The following is a 16,652-nucleotide window of genomic DNA, read 5'->3' as shown; positions in this document are numbered from 1 at the left end:
TTGACATACTAACTACAATAAATCAAGTGTAAGTCAAATGACTAAAGTGTGGTCCTGTCAACTTGATCTACGTGTGTATTTTTATATATATATATATATATATATATATATATATATATATATTTATATATATATATATTAATTATAATTTCTGCAGCGGGGCACACTGGAGTTCCACAGGGATAACATCAGGGTGCAGAGTTGGATCTTGACCCGAGGCACCGACAGGCTAAAAGCTTTGACTGTTCCTAAGATGCGATGCGCCGCCTCCTCTATAACCCCACCTCCGTGCACAGGAGCTGCGTTTTGTAAGTTGGTGCCTGTAGTGCAGGCTGACAACAGGGAAGAGCTTTTCTAAGAAAAAAGAAGACTTCAAGGGCCGCAGCATAGGCACTTAAGAGTGCTATATGTCATTTCTGACATATGCTGTGGCTCCCTCACCATCCCAGCGGCGCTGTACACTCCCGCGTCCTGGTTGCCGGGTAGCTACAGCGGAGGGCTCTGGTTCTTCAATTAGGGCGCACACACTTCCGCTGCTCTCTGGGATCGCGTGGCCGCATTCAGGAGGAGGTAAGAGGGTCCCCCAGACGGTGGACACTGTGGCCGTACAGGGACCCCACTGGACCACCAGGGCAAGGGCACAGGTCGGATTTGATATATAATCTATTTTTCTATGGCCCGCAGGACCCGGTGGTGAAGTCCAGCAAGGGGATAAGGCTCTGAAGTGTAGCCCCTCCCCCAGCGCACCATTTACTGCTAATGTTCCCGCCCTGGAGCTGCATCTCTCTGTCTCCCTCACTTCCTGTCAGCGTTTGGGCGCCATTACACACACAGCTGCGCTGATCTGGGACTGCTGGGCAATATCTCCTCTGTAAAGCCGCCTGCATCATCAGCGCTGTGCATTTACAGGACACTTAAGTATTCTACATGTCTTTAGACAGTGTTAGTTAAGAATAAGTGTATTCTGTCAGGGATATTTAGTACAAGTACCCTGTGATATACATCCAGTCTTTACTGTGCATTGATATATCTCTATACCTACTTAGCTTTACTTGAGTGGTACATAGTTACTAAAGTATTGCTAGTCCAGTGCAGTTTTATTGTGTGTACCAAGGGAGTATCACCTTTGGACAGTTCAATTACACTTTTTATTAAGTGATTAGATCACAAGTGGCGCTGGTTTTTGCTTTATTTCTCTTTCTCTCTCTCTCTCTCTCTCTCTCTCTCTCTCTCTCTCTCTCTCTCTCTCTCTCTCTCTCTCTCATATTCATATATATATATATATATATATATATATATATATATATAAAAATTTGTTTCTCAAATGTCCTAGAGCATGCTGGGGACTCCGTAAGGACCATGGGGTGTAGACTGGATCCGCAGGAGACATGGGCATACTGTAAGACTTTGAATGGGTGTGAACTGGCTCCTCCCTCTATGCCCCTCCTTCAGACTTCAGTTAGATTCTGTGCCCAGGAGAGACTGGACACACACTAGGGGAGCTCTACTGAGTTTCTCTGAAAAGACTTTGTTAGGTTTTTTATTTTCAGAGAGACCTGCTGGCTACAGGCTCTCTGCTTCGTGGCAGTGAGGGGAGAGAAGTCAGACCTACTTCTGAGTTAAGGGCTCTGCTTCTCGGCTACTGGACACCATTAGCTCCAGAGGGTTCGATCACTTGGTTCGCCTAGCTGCTAGTTCCCGGAGCCGCGCCGTCAACCCCCTCACAGAAGCCAGAAGAAAGAAGCCGGGTGAGTATTAGAAGAACAGCAGACTTCAGTGACGGCAGAAGACTTCAGAGTTTTAGAGGTACCGCGCAGCGGTCGCGCTGCGCGCCATTGCTTCCACACACCAACGTCACTACAAGGGTGCAGGGCGCAGGGGGGGCTCCCTGGGCAGCAATATACCTCTCCAATGAGCCTGGCAAAAGATGTATACAGTGCATAGGTACTGTATACGGACCCCGCCAGTATAAAACTGTAAAATATAAGCGGGGCTGAAGCGTGCCAAGAAGGGGGCGTGGCTTAGCCCTCACAACTCGATACAGCGCCATTTTCTCCTCACAGAGACGCAGTCCCCGCCAAAGCACTATTAGACAGCTAGCAGTGTAAACCGAAGGGGGGCACAGTGATTTAGTGCAATATAGGTGAAAAAATATAGCACTATATTCTATAATGTGCGTGTAGTCAATGAGTTGTACATAAGTGTCTGTGTTTTCCCTGTCAGATATACCCACTATAGCTTTTTTAGTACACATGTGTCGACGTGTGAGTGCTCTGCCGCAAACAGCTATGGGAATCCCTCTGTCGGCATTGCCGACTCCTGATGGTACTTGATTCAGTAGATGAAGTGTCAGCAGGTCGGTAGTTGTATGCTTTTTCAAAAAGTAAACACTGTATGGGAGACACAGTAGTATGTGGGTGACCCTGTCGGCACCAACTGTTATTACTGGGTGTAAATTAACATGATGTAACGATCATATATATATATATATATATATATATATAGTACGGTTCCATGGGCCTGTAGCTCAAGCACAGACGTGGTTGTATTTGTGGGGGAGTGATATTAAAATTATGTGTATATACTCCCCTCGGGGTCGCAAGAATGTTATTTTGCCAGGTTACTACTCCCTGTTGTCGACGAATACTACGTTTTATGTCGACCATAAGGTTTCCTGGTTAGATCCACAACTTGGGCATTCAGTACATGGTCATACACATTCAGAACACATTGTCACTAGGGACCCTGCGGTTCCGGACAAACTACTTTGTATGTATAATAGATATATATATATATGTGATGTGTGTATATGTGTATTAAAATATGTATATTCATATTACAATTTCTAACGAATGCTGAAGTAAAAGTATTCCTTCTCATGTGCTGGTCGCTCTGTTGATAAAGCTCTAGGTCAGCCGTGACGAGTTGGTCTCAGATCCTCACGAGGAGTCCGAGTGTTTATTCTTTTCCCGCCGCGGATAGAATACAGTGAAAGTCAACCCCTGGTCTGCACGGGGCCCTGTCACAAAGGATAGTATACAGGAAGCCAAGTGATATTTTAATTTATATGCTTTGATGATATTTGCATTACATGCGCATGGGGGAGTGCTTGTATTCAGAAATGGTCGGTTACCTTGGCATCCGATAGAATTACCCTAGAGTGAAAGGGGATGTTTCTTATGTTGGGTCTTCTCTATAACATTGCGGCAGGCTGCCGTGCGACTACAGGAGGTATGGCCAAGGGAATGCTGAGGCTGACTCCAAGAGATACTGGAGTATTTTCCCTGTGAAGGTGTAAACGCTGTTTGGGGATGCCTTGGTTAAGTTACTCTCGGCAGATACCACTGGTAAGTCTACCTTCGTGAGATAAGTTCCCTCACAACGGTTGATGACGCATTCTATTGTGGGATGCAGTCATTTAATCCGGTTGGATACCGTTCTTTTTTCCCTTTCTTTGCAGATAGTGGAAGGTGAAACGGTAAGAGGTCTGCAGCCTTTTCAGGTTCGCAGAAGCGGATATCATCTTATGTTTCTACCACATCCACCGCATGTCGCTGGGTCTATCTTGCTGGAGCCCACACCGGTGGGAACTCGTCTAATACTCTTCAGTCAGTCCTGGAATGGACTTGGACCAGTGAGTTAATAATAGAATCCAAAGGGGGACATACTGGAGTTTACAGACGATTCCCCTCGCTGATTTTTCAAATAGATCTTACCGATTCTCCTCTGGAAGGGGAGGTAGTATGCGACGCCATACCAGAGTTGCGTCAGGATCAGGACATTGTCCTGCTGTCCCTGTCAAGAAAAAAAAAAAAAAAAGATTTCTAATTAAGAAGTTGAACTACAGGATGGAATATCTCAGACCAGGGATCTCCAACACGTAAAAGAAGAAAGTGGGTTTAAATGCGGTTTCATCCGCATTAAGCTTACCTGGGTTTGCTATCCAGGATTGTCTTTGCCATTTCACCGGAGTGATGGCAGTATGATGGTTATCCTTCAATAGTAAGAGCCATTATTATTCTGTACTGAGGCGCTCTCCTGACTACGGCGAGGTCAAGAAACAAGTGGTACAAATGGTTGTTTCTCTCTGACAGTTCTTCAAAACAGAGAATGGCTGTTGTTCCAAACGACGCAGTTGGCGGAGGTGGGTATCAAATTAGATACAGAATGGTTGAGAGTTTATTTTTTCCTGTGGAAAGAGATCTGAGGATCCAGAGTCGGATCAGATTTGCAGTGACAACCCATCAATATGTTCCGTTGATGAAGTAGATGGGTGCGGCCTAAGAGGCCTTTTTGGTGAGCAGGTCAAATGCCAGAGCGGGTTTCACGGGACCAGTTGGACATGTGGTCCGGGTCTCACCTGCACATGCACCGGAAATTAATCCTAAGGACCAGGATATCGCTCCTGTGCTGTCTGCACAGTTCTCACCGATTAGATCCTGGTGTCCACGCATGCAGGTCTCCGAGGCTGGGGAGCAGTCTTTCTAAGGGAAGTATTTCTAGGGGAAAAGGTCAAGCTGGGAAGCTAGTCTGCAATAAGCATTCTTGAATTTTAAAACTATTTTCAACGAACATCTTCTTCGTGTTCTGCCGTGTTAATTCTGTCGGATGACTTAACAGCAGTGGCGTAAGTAAGCCGCTAGGGCGGAACAAGGAGCAAAGCCGCAATGGCAGAAGCTGCAAAAGTGTTCCGCTGGGCGGAAAGGCAGGTAAACGCTATATTAGCAGTCTTCGTTCCGGATGTAAACAACGGAGAAATAGATTTCCTCTGCAGACGCGATCTCCATCCGGGAGAAATGCAGTCGTCATTGAGAAGTTTTCACAGAAGTGACAAGTCTTTGAGGAGTGCCTCAATTGGACATGATGGCGTCTCGCCTCAACGAGAGACCTCGGGGACTTTGTTCCAGGTCAAGGGACACTCAAGCTATAGCAGTGGACGCCCTCGTGACACCTTGGGTGTTTTCAGTTGGTCTATGTGTCCCCTCCACTTTCACTCTTTCCAAAGGTGATGCACATAAGAAGAACAAAGGTTCAGGCGATCCTCATTGTCCTGGTCTAGTCAAGGGGGGCTTGGTATCCAGATCTTCAAGACTTACTCATAGAAGATCCATAGCCTTTTCTTCTACGAGAGGACCTATTGCAGCAGGGACCTGGCGTGTATCAAGACTTACCGCAGCTGCTTTTGACGGCAGGGCGTTTGTACGCCATATCCTAGCCAGAAAGGGTATTTCCGGTGAAGTCATTCCCACTTTGCTTCAAGCTAGGAAAGGAGTAACGGTAAAGCTTTACCTCCATACTTGGAGGAAGTAGGTGTCTTGGTGTGAATCCTAGAAGGCTCCTACGGAAGAATTTCAGCTGAGTCGGTTTTCTCCATTCTTTGCAAGCAGGTGTGGATGCTGGCCTAAAGTTAGGCTCCATTTCAGTGCAGTGTTCGGCCTTATAAATTTTCTTTCAAAAAGAATTGGCCACCTTTCCGGAAGTTCAGACTTTTGTGAAAGGAGTACTGCACATCCAACCTCCGTTGTGTCCCCACTGGCACCGTGGGTCCTTTAAAGTGGTTTCTGCGATTCCCTGAAACCAGCCTATTTTGGTGCCTGGCTGATTCAAAGTCTCCCGATGTAGTCAGGGCTTTGAATATTTATGTCGCCAGATCGGCTCAGATTGGGGAAACAGAGGCTCTGTTTGTCCTGTATGCTCCTATAAAAATTGGGGCGCCTGTTTCTATGCAGTCTGTTGCACGCTAGATCTGTGATACGATTCGGCATGCTCGTTCTACGGCTGGATTGCCGTTACCGAAGTCGGTGGAGACCCATTCTACTAGGAAGATGGGCTCTTCTTGGGCGGATGCCCGAGGAGTCTCGGTGGTTCCACTTTGCCGAGCGTCTACTTGGTCGGGTTCAAACACTTTTGCTAAGTTTTACAAGTTTGATACCCTGGCTGATGAGGACCTCATGTTTGCTCAGTCGGTGCTGCAGAGTCGTTCGCACTCTCCCGCCCGGTCTGGAGCTTTGGTATAAACCCCATGGTCCTTACGGAGTCCCCAGCATCCTCTAGGACGTCTGAGAAAATAGGATTTTAATACCTACCGGTAAATCCTTTTCTCTTAGTCCGTAGAGGATGCTGGGCGCCCATCCCAGTGCGTACTGTATATGCAGCTATTGGTTATGGTTACACTCTTGTGGTGTTTCTTTTCAGTCAGGCTGTTGCTGATGATGTTCATGCCATGGCATGCGGTATCTTGTTATTGGTTGTGTTGACACACAGGTTGTTACATATTCTTTCAGCATGTGGCTGTGTTTTTTCATGCCGTTGGCTGGTGTTCTATTGAATGCCACGTTCTGCGGCATGTTCGAGGTGTGAGCTGGTATGACACTCACCGTGTTTAAACAATAAATTCTTTACTCGAAATGTCCGTCTCCCTGGGCACAGTTCTCTAACTGGAGTCTGGAGGAGGGGCATAGAGGGAGGAGCCAGTTCACACCCATTCAAAGTCTTATAGTGTGCCCATGTCTCCTACGGATCCAGTCTATACCCCATGGTCCTTACGGAGTCCCCAGCATCCTCTACGGACTAAGAGAAAAGGATTTACCGGTAGGTATTAAAATTCTATTATACAGTTGTGCTCATAAGTTTACATAGCCTAGCAGAATTTGATTTTCTCTAATGTCCTAGAGGATGCTGGGGACTCCGTAAGGACCATGGGGAATAGACGGGCTACGCAGGAGATAGGGCACTTTAAGAAAGCTTTGGATTCTGGGTGTGCACTGGCTCCTCCCTCTATTTCCCTCCTCCAGACCTCAGTTTTACACTGTGCCCAGAGGATGAAGGGCGCACTGCAGGGAGCTCTCGAGTTCTTTGCTACAGAAAGCATTTTTGTTTGGATTTTTACTTTTTCACAGGGGGCACTGCTGGCAACAGGCTCCCTGCATCGAGGGACTGAGGAGAGAGGGGCAGACCTACTTAACGGATAGGATCTGCTTCCTCGGCTACTGGACGCCATTAGCTTCATAGGGGGTGAACACAGGTTCGTCCTGGGCGTCCACCCCCGAAGCCATGCCGCCGTTCTCCTCACAGAGCCAGAAGAACAGAAGCAAGAAGACGTCTCAGGCGGCAGAAGCCTTCAGCTTCACAGAGGTAACGCACAGCACTGCAGCTGTGCGTCATTGCTCCACATCACCTCACACACTCCGGTCACTGTATGGGTGCAGGGCGCGGGGGGGGGGGCGCCCTGGGCAGCAATTTTAACACCTCTTAGATGGCAAATAGGTATATACATGTACAGCTGGGCACTGTACATGTATATAATTGAGCCCCCGCCATTTTACACGATTTTGAGCGGGACAGAAGCCCGCTGCCGAGGGGGCGGGGCTTCTCCCTCAGCACTCACCAGCGCCATTTCTCTCTCCACAGAACGCTGAGAGGAAGCTCCCCGGACTCTCCCCTGCTTGCACACTGTGAAGGGAGTTTAAAAAGAGAGGGGGGGGGCACATAATTGGCGGATAAAGTATAATACAGCGCCGCTGGGGAAAAGCATTCTGTGTTGGTCTCCAGGTTGTTGCGCTGGGGTGTGTGCTGGCATACTCTCTCTCTGTCTCTCCAAAGGGCCTTTCAGGGGAATACTGTCTTCAGAAAAAGTTTCCCTGGGTGTGTGCAGTGTGTCGGTACGTGTGTGTCGACATGTTTGATGAGGAAGGCTCGCTTAATGTGGAGGGGGAGTGCTTGAATGTCAGGTCGCCGTCGGCAATGCCGACACCGGACTGGGTGGATATGCTGAATGTCTTGAATGCAAATGTACATCTCCTGCATAAAAGATTAGACAAGGCTGAAGCTTAGGGATCAGTCAGGTAGCCAGTCCGTGCCTGTCCCTGTGGTGCCAGGACCTTCAGGGTCTCAAAAGCGCCCCATATCCCAGGTCGCTGACACAGATACCGACACAGATACTGACTCTAGTGTCGACTATGAGGATGCAAAATTACAGCCGAAGGTGGCAAAAGGTATTAGGTACATGATTATTGCCATAAAAGAGGTTTTGCATATCACGGAGGAACCCCCTGTCCCTGACACGAGGGTTCACATGTATAAAGGGAAAAAGCCTGAGGTCACGTTTCCGTCCTCATTTGAGCTAAGCGAATTATGCGAAAAGGCTTGGGAATCTCCGGATAGGAGACTCCATGTTCCCAAAAGGATTCTCATGGCGTATCCTTTTCTACAGAAGGATCAGATACGATGGGAATCTGCGCCTAAAGTAGACAAGGCGCTGACACACTTATCCAAGAACGTGGCACTGCCTTCTCCGGATACTGCTTCCCTCAAGGATCCTGCTGATCGCAAGCAGGAAATTACCATGAAGCACATTTACACACATTCAGGAACTATAGTTAGGTCGGCCTGGGTTTGTAGTGCTGTCGTGGCATGGGGCAGACTCCTTATCTACGGAGATGGACACCTTAGATAGGGATACCATTCTAATGACCATGGAGCATATCAGAGATGCTGCCTTGTATATGAGGGATGCTCAGAGAGACATTTGTTTACTAAGCTCTAGAATAAACGCTATGTCTATTTCTGCTAGGCGGCTCTTGTGGACCCGACAGTGGACGGGAGACGCCGACTCAAAGCGGCATATGGAGTCATTGCCTTACAAGGGGGAGGAGTTGTTTGGAGAAGGCCTCTCGGACCTAGTCTCTACTGCTACGGCTGGTAAATCGAATTTTTTACCTTATGTTCCCCCGCAGCATTCTAAGAAGGTACCACATTATCAAATGCAGTCCTTTCGTTCCAATAAAAACAAGAAGGTACGAGGATCGTCCTTCGTTGCCAGAGGTAAAGGCAAGGGAAAAAAGCTGCACTCAGCTAGTTCCCAGGAGCAGAAGTCCTCCCCTACTTTCGCAAAGTCCACAGCATGGCGCTGGGGCTTTCCGGGAGGGGGGGGGGGGGGGGGTCAGATCAAGTGGGGGCACGTCTTCGTCTTTTCAGCCACGTCTGGGTTCAATCACAGGTGGATCCCTGGGCAGTAGAGATTGTTTCCCAGGGATACAGACTGGAATTCGAAGACATGCCCCCTCGCCGGTTTTTCAAATCGGCTCTGCCGGCTTCCCCGTCAGAGAGGGAGCTAGTGTTAGCGGCAATTCACAAATTGTACATTCAACAGGTGATAATCAAGGTTCCTAATCTCCAGCAAGGAGAGGGTTATTTATTCATCCCTGTTTGTGGTACCGAAACCGGACGGTTTGGTCAGACCCATTCTAAATCTAAAATCCCTGAACCTGTACTTGAAGAGGTTCAAGTTCAAAATGGAATCGCTCAGAATGGTCATCGCCAGCCTGGAGGGAGGGGATTGGATGGTGTCCCTGGACATAAAGGATGCGTACCTTCATGTTCCGATTTTCCCCCCTCACCAGGTGTTTCTGAGATTTGCAGTACAGGATTGTCACTACCAATTTCAGACGTTGCCGTTTGGTCTTTCCACGGCCCTGAGAATTTTCGCCAAGGTAATGGCGGAAATGATGGTGCTCCTGCGCAAGCAGGGAGTCACAATTATCCCGTACTTGGACGATCTTATAAAGGCGAGATCTCGGGAGAAGTTGCTGGACAGCGTGTCTCTGTCCATGAAGACGTTGCAGATGCACGGCTGGATTCTCAATTTACCGAAATCCCAGCTAGTACCTGCAACGCGTCTGACCTTTTTGTGCCTGATTCTAGATACAGACCAAAAAAGAGTTTTTCTTCCGGTGGAGAAGGCTCAGGAGCTCATAGCCCTGGTCAGGAACCTTTTAAAGCCAAAAAAGGTTTCGGTGCATCATTGCACAAAGGTTCTGGGGAAGATGGTGGCTTCATACGAGGCCATCCCCTTCGGCAGGTTCCATGCGAGGACTTTCCAATGGGACCTATTGGACAAATGGTCCGGGTCCCATCTACATATGCAGAAACGGATCACCCTGTCTCCCAGGGCCAGGGTATCTCTCCTGTGGTGGCTGCATAGTTATCACCTCCTAGAGGGTCGCAGGTTCGGCATTCAGGACTGGATCCTGGTGACCACGGACGTGAGCCTCCGAGGTTGGGGGGCTGTCGCACTGGGAAGAAATTTCCAAGGTCTCTGGTCAAGCCTAGAGACTTGTTTCCACATCAATGTCCTGGAGTTAAGCGCCATTTACAACGCCCTACGCCAGGCGGAGGAGTGGCTTCAGAACAAACCGGTTCTGATTCAGTCGGACAATATCACGGCAGTGGCTCATGTAAACCGCCAAGGCGGCACAAGGAGCAGAGTGGCCATGGCAGAGGCGACCAGGATTCTGCGCTGGGAGGAAGGCCATGTAAGCGCACTATCAGCAGTGTTCATCCCGGGGGTGGACAACTGGGAGGCGGACTTCCTCAGCAGGCACGACCTGCATCCGGGAGAGTGGGGACTTCATCAAGAAGTCTTCACACAGATCGTGGATCGGTGGGGACTGCCTCAAATAGACATGATGGCGTCCCGTCTCAACAAAAAGCTAAAGAGGTATTGCGCCAGGTCAAGAGACCCTCAGGCGGTAGACGCTCTGGTGACACCATGGGTGTTCAGATCGGTCTATGCGTTTCCTCCTCTGCCTCTCATACCCAAGGTGTTGAGATTAATAAGACTAAGAAGGGTCAGAACAATTATCATTGTTCCAGATTGGCCAAGGAGGACTTGGTATCCGGATATGCAAGAGTTGCTCACAGAAGATCCGTGGCCTCTTCCTCTAATGCAGGACCTGCTGCAGCAGGGGCCCTGTCTGTTCCAAGACTTACCGCGGCTGCGTTTGACGGCATGGCGGTTGAACGCCGGATCCTAGCTGAAAAAGGGATTCCGGAGGAGGTCATTCCTACCCTGATCAAGGCTAGGAAGGATGTGACATCGAAACATTATCACAGTATATGGCGGAAATATGTTTCTTGGTGTTAGGCCAGAGCTGCTCCTACGGAGGAGTTCCATTTGGGCCGTCTGCTTCACTTCCTTCAAACGGGAGTGAATTTGGGCCTAAAATTAGGGTCCATAAAGGTCCAAATTTCGGCCTTGTCCATTTTCTTTCAAAGAGAATTGGCTTCTCTTCCTGAAGTACAGACTTTTGTGAAGGGAGTGCTGCATATTCAGCCTCCCTTTGTACCTCCGGTGGCACCTTGGGATCTTAACGTGGTATTAAGTTTCCTCAAGTCACCTTGGTTTGAACCACTCAAAACAGTGGAGTTGAAATACCTCACTTGGAAAGTGGTCATGTTGTTGGCCTTAGCTTCTGCAAGGCGTGTTTTGGAATTAGCGGCTTTATCATATAAAAGCCCATACCTGATTTTTCACGTGGATAGGGCAGAGTTGAGGACTCGTCCTCAATTTCTGCCCAAGGTGGTCTCATCTTTTCATATGAACCAACCTATTGTCGTGCCTGTGGCTACACGGGACTTGGAGGACTCAGAGTCCCTGGATGTGGTCAGGGCTTTGAAATTTACGTGACCAGAACAGCTAGGATCAGGAAGACTGAAGCTCTGTTTGTTCTGTATGCGGCCAACAAGGTTGGCGCTCCTGCTTCAAAGCAGACAATTGCTCGCTGGATCTGTAACACGATTCAGCAGGCGCATTCTACGGCAGGATTGCCATTGCCTAAATCGGTTAAGGCCCATTCCACTAGGAAGGTGTGCTCTTCTTGGGCGGCTGCCCGAGGGGTCTCTGCACTACAACTGTGCCGAGCTGCTACTTGGTCGGGGTCAAACACCTTTGCAAAGTTCTATAAGTTTGATACCCTGGCTGAGGAGGACCTCCTGTTTGCTCAATCGGTGCTGCAGAGTCATCCGCACTCTCCCGCCCGTTTGGGAGCTTTGGTATAATCCCCATGGTCCTTACGGAGTCCCCAGCATCCTCTAGGACGTTAGAGAAAATAGGATTTTTCTTACCGGTAAATCTATTTCTCGTAGTCCGTAGAGGATGCTGGGCGCCTGTCCCAAGTGCGGACTTCTTCTGCAAGACTGGTATATAGTTATTGCTTACATAAGGGTTATGTTATAGTTGGTCGTTCTTGAACCGAGGCTATGTTACTTGTTCATACTGTTAACTGGGTAGTTTATCACAAGTTATACGGTGTGATTGGTGTGGCAGGTATGAATCTCGCTCTTAGGTTACATAAATCCTTTCCTCGTACTGTTCATATCCTCTGGGCACAGTTTCTCTAACTGAGGTCTGGAGGAGGGACATAGAGGGAGGAGCCAGTGCACACCCAGAATCCAAAGCTTTCTTAAAGTGCCCTATCTCCTGCGGAGCCCGTCTATTCCCCATGGTCCTTACGGAGTCCCCAGCATCCTCTACGGACTACGAGAAATAGATTTACCGGTAAGTAAAATCCTATTTTCTGGCTATTTGTCAGAGAATATGAATGATAACTCACAAACTTTTCTTTCACTCATGGTTAGTGGTTGGGTGAAGCCATTTATTGTCAAACAACTGTGTTTACTCTTTTTAAATCATAATGACAACAGAAACTACCCAAATGACCCTGATCAAAAGTTTACATACCCCAGTTCTTAATACCATGTATTGCCCCCTTTAACATCAATGACAGCTTGAAGTCTTTTGTGGTAGTTGTGGATGAGGCTCTTTATTTCTCAGATGGTAAAGCTGCCCATTCTTCTTGGCAAAAATTATTTATTATTTATTTATTAACAGTTTCATATATAGCGCAGCATATTCCGTTGCGCTTTACAATTAGAACAACAGTAATAGAACAAAACTGGGTAAAAACAGACAGACAGAGGTAGGAAGGCCCTGCTCGCAAGCTTACAATCTATAGGGAAATAGGCATAGATACACAAGGATAGATGCTACCTATTGCATAATGGTCCACCAGATTGCTAGGTTCTTAATGGGTTGTATGATGATACCCCACAAAGTTATCCAAGTGTCAGGAGGGTGCGAGACTAAAGAAAGACAAGATATGTGATGTTATGAATATTCTACAGAGGATGTAATGAGATAGGGAAGCACTGAAGGTTATGTGGGTGGGTCTGGAATTTGATAGGCTTGTCTGAAGAGGTGAGTTTTCAGGGAACATTTAAAGGTTTGGAGACTAGAGGCGAGTCTTACTGTGCATGGGAGGGCATTCCACAGAGTGGGTGAAGCCCGGATAAAGTCCTGTAATTTTGAGTGTGAACAAGTAATGCGTGTGGATGAGAGACGTAGATCTTGTGCAGAGCGGAGAGGTCGGGTAGGGAGATATTTTGAGATGAGTGAAGAGATGTATGTTGGTGCAGTTTGGTTAATAGCCTTGTATGTGAATAAAAGTATTTTATGTTTAATACGGTAGAATACCGGTAACCAATGGAGGGACTGACAGAGCGGATCTGCAGACGATGAACGTCTGGCAAGGAAGATTAGCCTCGCAGCTGCATTCAAAATGGATTGTAGTGGTGAGAGCCTATGTTTGGGAAGACCGGTCAGGAGACTATTACAATAATCAATGCGGGAGATAATGAGAGCATGGATTAGAGTTTTGCTGTGTCTTGTGTAAGATAAGGGCGTATTTTGGATATGTTTCTTAGATGTATGTAACATGATCTTGAGACAGATTGAATGTGGGTAACAAAGGACAGTTCAGAGTCAAGAATGACACCTAGGCAGCGAGCTTGTGGGGTAGGGGTGATTGCAGAGTTCTCAACAGTGATAGAGATATCAGGTTGGAAACTACTATTGGCCGGTGGAAATATAATTAATTCTGTTTTGGAAATATTAAGTTTGAGGTGGCGAGATGTCATCCAAGATGAAATGGCAGAAAGGCATTCAGTGACACGGCCCAATACAGATGGTGACAAATCAGGGGAGGATAGGTAGATTTGAGTATCATCCGCATACAGATGGTACTGAAATCCGAAAGAGTTGATTAGTTTGCCAAGAGATGTGGTATAGATAGAGAAAAGCAGAGGACCTAGGACTGAGCCTTGCGGTACTCCAACTGAGAGAGGTAGCGAAGGAGAGGTGGAATCAGAGAAACGAACACTGAAGGAGCGATTAGATAGGTAGGATGAGAACCAAGAAAGGGCTGTGTCCTGAATACCTAGGGATTGTAGTGTTTGTATGAGAAGAGAGTGGTCAACAGTGTCAAAAGCAGCAGAGAGATCAAGGAGAATAAGTAGAGAGTAATGTCCTTTAGATTTAGCAGTGACCAAATCATTCACTACCTTAGTCAGTGCTGTCTCTGTGGAGTGTTGGGCACGAAATCCTGACTGAAGTGGGTCCAGTAGGCTGTGTGAGTTAAGAAAGTGTGTGAGGCGAGTGTAGGCAAGTCTCTCCAGTAGCTTGGAGGGGCATGGGAGCTGAGAGATGGGACGGTAGTTAGAGAGAGAGTTTGGGTCAGAGTTTTGTTTTTTCAGAATGGGAGTAATCACTGCATGCTTGTATAGAGAAGGAAAGATACCAGTAGACAGGGAGAGATTACAGATTTTCGTTTAGGTTGGGATGAGCACAGTAGACAGAGCTTTACTAATTTGTGAGGGTATAGAGTCAAGGGGAGAGGTATTAGAGTAGGCAGATGAAAAGAGTGCAGATACTTCATCTTCATTTGTAGGATCAAAGGAAGAGAAGGTGTTAGAGGGTTCAGGCAGGGAATTGAGCAGGTCACTTGCTGTGGAAGAGCATACCATTTCATTTCGGATCTTGTCAATCTTGTCCTTGAAATAGGAAGCAAGATCTTACGCACTGACAGTGGCTGGTGGGTTAGGTGAGGGAGGGACAAGAAGTGATTTAAATGTATTAAAAAGTCGCTTGGGGTTAGAGGCTTGAGCAGAGATGAGAGATTGAAAATATTTTTGTTTGGCAGTGTCCAGAGCAGTACGATAAGAGTGGTAGGTGGTCTTATATGTGAGAAAGTCACTTGAACTACGAGATTTACGCCACTGGCGTTCAACTTTTCGTGAGAGTTTTTGTAAGTGTCTAGTGTATTTAGAGTGCCACGGTTGACATCTAAGTCTACGTGGAGTGTGATGGGTAGCTGGAGCCACTTCATCAAGTGCTGTTACTAGAGTTTGGTTAAGGTGTGACACAGCAGTCTCTGGAGAGGTGAATGTAGAAATTGATGAAAGCAGTGGTTGCAGAGAGGTAGATAGTTGTTGAAAATTAATAGCGTTAATATTTCTGCGGGTAAGAGGTGTCCTTGTAGACTTTAGGGACATGGAGTTTGAAGTAATGGAGGAGAGCATGCATGTGATAAGGTTGTGATCTGAGAGAGGGAAAGGAGTGTTAGTGAGTTCAGAAACAGAGCATAGTCTGGTGAATACAAGATCAAGGCAGTGGCCCTCCTGATGAGTAGGGGAGTCAGTCCATTGGGAGAGGCCAAGAGAGGAGGTTAGAGAGAGTAGTTTAGAGGCATGGGGAGATTGTGGACTGTCAATAGAGAGATTGAAATCACCCATAATGATGGTGGAGATGTCAGAGGATAGAAAGTGAGGGAGCCATGCAGAAAAATCTTCCAGAAACTTTTTGGGTTGCCCAGGTGGGCGATAGATAGCTGCAACACGCAGAGAGAAAGGGGTGAAGATCCTAATAGAGTGTACTTCAAAGGATGTAAATGTGAGTGAGGGAACAGGTGGTAAAACAATGTGCGTGTAACATTTGGACAGTAATATTCCAACACCCCCTCCTTTGATGTTACCAGGCCTGGGGGTGTGTGTGAAGTGGAGGCCACCATGTGACAGTGCTGCAGGGGAGCACTGCAGCACTCCAGTTCCTGTAAATTCTTGGGCTGTCTTGCATGAACTGCATGTTTGAGATTTCCCCAGAGTGGCTCAATGATATTGAGGTCAGGAGACTGAGATGGCCACTCCAGAACCTTCACTTTATTCTGCTGTAGCCAATGACAGGTCGACTTGGCCTTGTGTTTTGGATCATTGTCATGTTGGAACGTCCAAGTACGTCCCATGCGCAGCTTCCGGGCTGATGAGTGCAAATTTTCCTCCAGTATTTTCTGATAACATGCTGCATTCATCTTGCCATCAATTTTGACCAAGTTTTCAGTGCCTTTGTAGCTCACACATCCCCAAAACATCAGCGATCCACCTCCGTGTTTCACAGTAAGAATGATGTACCTTTCATCTTAGGCCTTGTTGACTCCTCCAAATATAACGTTTATGGTTGTGGCCAAAAAGTTAAATTTTGGTCTCATCACTCCAAATGACTTTGTTCCAGAAGTTTTGAGGCTTGTCTCTGTGCTGTTCGGAGTATTGTAAGCGGGATGCTTTGTGTCATTTGCGTAGTAATGGCTTTCTTCTGGCGACCATGCAGCCCATTTTTCTTCAAATGCCTCCTTATTGTGCATCTTGAAACAACCACACCACTTTTTTCAGAGAGCCCTGTATTTCAGCTGAAGTTATTTGTGGATTTTTCTTTGCATCCCGAACAATTTTCCTGGCAGTCGTGGCTGAAATTTTGTTGGTCTACCTGACCGTGATTTGGCTTCCACAGAATCCCTCATTTTCCACTTCTTCATTAGAGTTTGAACACTGCTGATTGGCATTCTCGATTGCTTGGATATCTTTTTATATCCCTTTCCTGTTTTATACAGTTCAGTTAGCTTTTCCCGCAGATCCTTTGACAATTCTTTTGCTTTCCCCATGACTCAGAATCCAGACACGTCAGTGCAGCACTGGATGAAAGATGC

At 47.2% G+C, this 16,652-nt stretch overlaps 1 protein-coding gene across 6 annotated transcripts in view; it reads left to right on the top strand.

The window, feature by feature from the left end:
- LOC134958068 (activating transcription factor 7-interacting protein 1-like) overlaps positions 1–16,652 on the top strand; it is a 250,363-nt gene that overhangs the window by 155,394 nt on the left and 78,317 nt on the right. The window lies entirely within an intron of this gene.

This window comes from Pseudophryne corroboree, chromosome 9 (genome assembly GCF_028390025.1).
Source record: "Pseudophryne corroboree isolate aPseCor3 chromosome 9, aPseCor3.hap2, whole genome shotgun sequence".
NCBI classification, from domain to species: Eukaryota; Metazoa; Chordata; class Amphibia; order Anura; family Myobatrachidae; genus Pseudophryne; species Pseudophryne corroboree.
The sequence above is the reverse complement of the archived record's forward strand: the minus strand, read 5'-3'. Positions and strand labels throughout refer to the sequence as shown.